The sequence below is a fragment of the Elephantulus edwardii genome, unplaced genomic scaffold, assembly GCF_000299155.1.
Source record: "Elephantulus edwardii isolate Elephantulus edwardi_28Jun2011 unplaced genomic scaffold, EleEdw1.0 scaffold00074, whole genome shotgun sequence".
Classification (NCBI taxonomy): Eukaryota; Metazoa; Chordata; class Mammalia; order Macroscelidea; family Macroscelididae; genus Elephantulus; species Elephantulus edwardii.
This window is the reverse complement of record NW_006399824.1, coordinates 2,504,689-2,511,174: the sequence shown is the minus strand read 5'-3', so window position 1 is coordinate 2,511,174 and position 6,486 is coordinate 2,504,689. Positions and strand designations below refer to the sequence as shown.

At 40.3% G+C, this 6,486-nt stretch overlaps 1 pseudogene; it reads right to left on the bottom strand.

Annotated features, from left to right (window-relative positions):
- Positions 1-2,123: 2,123 nt before the first annotated feature.
- On the bottom strand, positions 2,124-6,077 carry LOC102861345 (annotated as a pseudogene).
- Between the last annotated feature and the right edge of the window lie 409 nt (positions 6,078-6,486).

Here is a 6,486-nt window from a genome sequence, read left to right as displayed (position 1 = left end):
GGACATTTGGACTGTTTCCATGTTCTTGCAATGGTGAATAACACTACTATGAACATTGGTGTACAAATCTCCATTTGTGTCCCAGTTCTAATTTCCTTGGAGTATAATCCTAACAGTGGAATAACTGGGCCATATGGAGTTTCTATGTTCAATTTTTTTTAGGCAACATCAAACTGCCTTCCAGAGTGGTTGTACCATTTTATAATCTCACCAACAATGTATGAAAGTTCTCACCTCTCTACAACCTCAACATTCATTTTTTACTGCCCTGCTAAACTTTGCCACTGCTATTAGGGTGAGATGGCATCTCAATGTAGTTTTGATTTGCATCTCTCTTATTGCCAGTGATCTGGAACATTTCTTCATGTGTCTATTGGTCACCCAAATGTGATTCCTCTGTGCAAAGTCTTTCTATGTCTTTTGCCCATTTTGTAATTGGGTTATCAGTCTTTTTCTTCTGAGGGTCCAGGACTATTCTGTAAACCTTTGTTAGAAGATCTTTGTCTGAGATGATATTGTCAATTCCCCCCCCCCCCCGCCCGAGCCAGTAGATTTTCTTTTCACTTTACTGGAAAACGTTTTATATGCACACAGATTTAGAAGAGGCCGTGGTCCTAGGGATATTATAGCTCATGTTAGATGAATCTTGGCCGAAAGCAGAGAGTTCCAAAGGTGTCACTGTCAGTTAGCTGGCAACTTAACAACAACACCCTGATGGGAGTAAGCACGAAGCAGATACACCACTCCAGGAGAGAATCCGAGAGTCAATCCAGCTCAATTTTATTGGGACCACGAGAATTTCAGCCTCGTGCAGACCACTCCCACCTCAAAGGACATGGCAGCTGTCTTCCCAGGTGATGCACTTTCTCAAGCCAGTACATCCAAGCACAGGGGAGCTTTCTTTACCCCGTATTGAAGGTTATTGGGAGGCTTGCACTTATCAGGAGCTTAGATGATCTGTTCTGGCCAGGGACCCTCCCTTCCTCCCCAACATTCCACAACACAAAGGAATGTCTATCTGTGTTTCATTGACTATGCAAAGGTATTTGGCTTTATGGATCACAACAAACTGTGGCTGACTCTAAAAATGGGAATCCCAGAACATTTGATTATGCTTATGCAAAACCTATACTTGGACCAGAAAGCAGTCATCAGAACAGAGCAAGGATACACTGCATGGCTCAAAATTGGGAAGGGTCTATGCCAGGGATGTATTCAATCTCCATATCTTTTCAATCAATATACAGAGAACAGATCATCCGGGAGGTTGGTCTGTATGAGGAGGAATGTGGCATCAGGATTAGAGGAAGATTCATCAACTACCTGTATTACGCAGATGACACAACCTTGCTTGCTGAAACTGAGAAGGACCTGAAATGTTTGATGCAGAAGATCAAGGACTGAAGCCTTCAGTATGGATTGAAGCTCAACATCAAGAAAACAAAGATTCTCACCACTGGGCCATTTGGCAGTATCATGATGGATGGTGAAGAGATTGAATTTTGTGTTTAGTGGGTTTTTTTAAAATTTCACCTCTTTATTCCCCCCCCCATATGGATAATATAAAATTTTAAATTACTTACCTATTGGAAAGCACTGGTCTATGCTTAGATGCTAGAGAACTCTCCTAGGGGAATTAGTCAGATAGGGCATCCTGGGAATGACTTCTCTATCCACACCCTAGAGCAAGCTGCGTGATACACAGGGTGCTTTAAGCAAGATTTGCTTGGGTATCAGCCAAGACTTTACATTAGGAATGCTATAGGGAATTCTAGAAGAGGTGACACTGTAATCTTAGACCAGGGCATGCTGGGACCTCTTGTTTCTTCAAAGCATAGCATGCTGAGAAGAAAGCTCTTTGGAGGAGACTAGGAAGAGAAAGGCACGCTGGGTACAGAGTTGTCTTCAGATCAAGACTTGCTGGGAGGATTCTCTCTTGTAGAGAATCATCAGGACAAGGGCCTAAGGAGGGGAGCATGACCTCAAATCAGAACATTCTGGGAAGAAGGCCTTCTGAGGAGACAAGGCCACACAGAGCACATTAGAAATGACCCATGCTAAGTTGGATATAACAAAAACTCTCCTAGGCAATCTGACCAGAAGGTACTAAGAAAGGATGATCATCACATCCTCAGAGTAGTGCATGCTGGGAGCCGAGGCCCTCTGAGCAGGGCATACTGAGGTGGCACCAGGGCTGACCAGAGGAGGCAGGCAGGAAGCTGGTACCTGTCCTTGCCGGTCTCACCCAGGAAGAAGTCCTCAGACTGGTGCATGAGGGAGGAGAGACGGTGAAGGCCTCCATGTTGGGGAATGCCAGACCAACCCGCTGGATGACTCACACAAGGCTACCTTGGGGCTTCTGCATCTTGCATAGGGGGCCCCAGAAGAGGAATACGGTTTCGGAAGTCCTCTGGAGAACATGAAAGACACTGAAATGGGCAACGACGTGGAGGGTAGTCCGCTGAGTAACCTGTGTTGGGTGCATCGTTCATACGGATGGTGCACTCAGCCCGCTCAATCTCAGTGCCCAGCAAGTGGCTGGAGCTTGTGACAATCACACACTGGTGGCACCGAGAAGGCAGCGTCATGTTGCCAAGGGGGGATGTAGCCATCAGTGATGATGCACTTTTTGAGGTTGATGGGACGTTGGAAGCAACCCCTCAGGGAGCCGTGATGGAAGACCTCGTTGGCACTGTTGGAGCTGTAGAGGATGAAGATGGTGATAAGGACAAAGAGGATTAGAACATCGCTGACCACTGCTCTTTGTCGCTGCTCCTCTCTCGGTGGTCTCTGCGGGGAAGTAGAAGCCAGGGTACTGCAAGTGGCCTGGGGAGCAAGAATGAGGGGTCACATTGGCTGGGGGCTTCAGGGAAGCCATGTGACCACTCTGAGCCTCAGTTTCCTCCAGCCAGTGCCCCCCACTCCCGGGCCTGTTTAATATTCTTCTCTAGCCTCACAACTCAAAGGCATCCATCTTCTTCTGTCATCCTTATTCATCGCCCAGGTCTCAGATGCATAGCAAGTTATTGAGAAGCACATGTGTATGATATACTTGGTGTGTTTCTTTTGACATTTCAGACAAGGGTCTCATAACAAGCATTTACAGATGTCAGTCCTGTTTTACAACAGTGGCACCATGTAGTATTTGTCCTTTTGTGACTGAGATATTTCACTCAGCATATGTCCTCCAGTGTTACCCATTTTGAATAATATTGCATGAGTTCCTTGTTTTTCAATGCAGCGTAGTATTCCATTGTGTGAATATACCACAGCTTCTCTATCCATTCGTTTGTTGATGGGCACTTAGGTTGTTTCCAACTCCTTGCTATTGTGAACACAGCCCCGATAAACATGGGTGTGCATATATCTGCTTGGATGTCAGCTATGGTCTCTTCAGGGTATATTCCCAGTAGTGGAATTGCTGGGTCAAATGGTATCTCTATTTGCAACTTTCTGAGAAAGCGCCATACTGCTTTCGACAGGGATTGGACCATTTTACACTCCCACCAACAGTGAGTAAGGGTTCCAGTTTCTCCACAACCTCACCAGCATTTGTTGCTTGCTGTTCTGTTAAATTTTGCTATTTTGACTGGGGTGACATGATATCTCATCGTTGTTTCAATTTGCATCTCTCTTAAACTAGGGATTTTGAACATTTCTTCATGTGCTTGTTAGCCATCTGAAAGTCTTCTTTGGTGAAGTGTCTATTCATATCCTGTGCCCATTTTTCTATTGGATTATTTACCTTTACCTTGTTGTGGTGCTCAAGTATTTTATAAATTCTGGATATAAGTTCCTTATCTGATATGTCATTACCAAATACTTTTTCCCAGTCTCTGGCTTCCTTTTAACCCTATTGGAGAAGTTTTTGGATGTGCATAGGGATTTGATTCTTAGAAGATCCCAGTCATCTAGTTTATCTTCTGGTTGTATATCAAAGTACTTTTAACCTGCAACTTAATATTTTCCTTTGTATCTGAGATACAATCTCTACTGAAGGCTGAAGTTTTAGATCCTCTGTTGTATTTCAAGTTCTCCTCACTTTCAGCAAGTAAGGTTATGCACAAGGTTGTTGTTAAATTTTTCTCCAATATTGATGACACATTCTTCTTAGCATTCAGCTTCCCAAATGATTTGTTCAGTGTGAGTATTAAATTTATATGGAGAAAGAATACAACTGTGACACATAATTTTCCTGATTTTAAACCATGCAATCAATATTTCCTTGTTCTGTTCGTATAACAGCTTCTAGGTATAAGTATAGGTTTCACACGAAAACAATTATGTATTCTGGAATTTCTGTTCTCAATGTTAGTCCCAGGTTTTGTAAAACAAAAGGATGTCGTTTCCCCTTTAATGGATTTTGTATCCTTCATAGGTAGATGGGTTGATTTTTAGGTTCTCAATTCTCTTCCATTGATCTATGTGTCTACTTTTGTACCAATACCATGGTGTTTTGATTACTATGGATGTGTAGTAGGTTTTGAAATCAGAGCATGAGATGCCTTTTACATGAATTTTGTTATTTAGAAGAGCTTTGCTCATTCTGGGTCTATTCTTTTTCCAAGTGAAACTGGAAATTGCCTTTTCTACCTCCTTAAAGGATGAATTTTGTAACTATTGAGATTGTGTTGAACATGTAGATTGCTTTGGGTAGGATTATCATTTTCACAATATTCAGTCTTCTTATTGGGTAGGATTATTATAATTTTCACAATATTCAGCCTTCTTATTGAATAGAATTATCATTTTCACAATGTTCAGACTTCTTATTCATGAACAGGAAATATTCTTCCATTCAGTTAGGTCTCTTACTGTTTCTTGTAGGAATGTTTTGTGGTTTTCCTTAGTAAGGTCTTTTGTGTTTCTAGTTAGGTTTATTCCTAAATATTTCACCTTGTGGTTGGCTAGTATAAATAATATTGCTTTTCTAGTCTCCTTTCCCTTGCTTTCTTTGTTGTTGTGTAGAAATCCGCTGATTTTTGTATGTTGATATTGTGACCTATATTCTAATCAATTCTTCTAACAGATTATTTTTTGTCTTTGGGGTTTTTTTGTGTACACTCTCATATCATCTGCACATACTGACAGTTTCACCACCTCCTTGCCAATTTGGATGTGTCTTCTTTTCTTCTTTTGTCTTTTTTACTTAGCTAGAACTTCCAATACAATATTGAATAGAGTGGTGATTGTGGGCACCCTTGCCAGGTCACTATGTGCAAGGGGAATTACTTTAGTTTTTGTCCTTTAAGAATGATGTTAGCTCCTGTTTTTGCATATTAATTTTTCACTATGTTGAGGAAATTATCTTCTACTCCTATTTTGCTGAGTGTTTTAGTCAGGAAGGGGTGTTGGGTTTTGTCAAAGACCTTTTCAGCTGGTAGGATCATGTGATTCTTGTTCTTTGCTTTGTTAATGTGATAAAAGACATTAATTGTCTTTCTTATGTTGAATCATCTCTACATTTATATTATGAATACCACTTAGTTATGATCAATAATTTTTTATGTACTGTTAAATTATATTGGCCAGAAATTTGTTTAAGATTTCTGTATTTGTCTTCATGTGAGATATTGTATAATTTTCTTTTTTGTAATGTCTTCATGGTTTTGGTATTAGGGTTCTACTTTCTTCATAGACTGACTCTGGGGAGTGTGTCTTCTTTTTACATTTTAAAAGTAATTTAGGTAGAATTAGTGATAGTTCATTCTTGTATGTTTCTATCATTGTTTTTTATTTTGGAGAATTTAACTCTGATATGTTTTCATGATTTTTCTCTTTGGATTTAGTCTGCTTGGTGTTTGATGAGTTTATTGAATGTATATTTTCTTGTTTTCTTATGATACCTCTAAAGTTTGCTTCTAGTGACTTATACCACAATTTTCCCACTCCTGTCCTGGAATTTTAAAAATGTGTGTGTGGTTTCATTTAATGTTGTTTCACATGATTCTAATGTTTTCTTCATTTTCCTTGTCTTCTTTTTTTTCTTCTTCTTGTAAGTTTTCATTGAAACTCTTGTACTTTAACTTAGTCTTTCTTCCATCTCTTCTATTTTACCTTTTTGGTGCCTCCAACATGTTGAACATTTCTATAATATTGTTTTTTGACATTGTGAATTGAGTTTACTTGCTTTTTTATTTTTTTTTATTAGTTTTCATGAACATTTACAGAGAGTTTGGGTTTTCATTCATTCATTGTTGCACTGTTCTCTCTACCCTCCTCCCCAGTTCTTTCTTCTTCCCCCCACCCCCCGAATGTCTGTTTTAATTGTCCAATTGCCACTGTGTTTGTCAAAGCCAGTTCTGCTTAATCTCCTTTGTCAGTGTGTCCTTTGCCATTCCCTATCACTTCTCCCTGAGAGGGACTTCACCCTGATTCATAAAAAAAGGGGATGGCATATTCTCTTAGCTACTTCCTGCTGAAAAGGGACACTGTAGGTTTCAGGGTGAAGATCTTCTCTCACTACTCTAAAGGACCCCTTTGGCA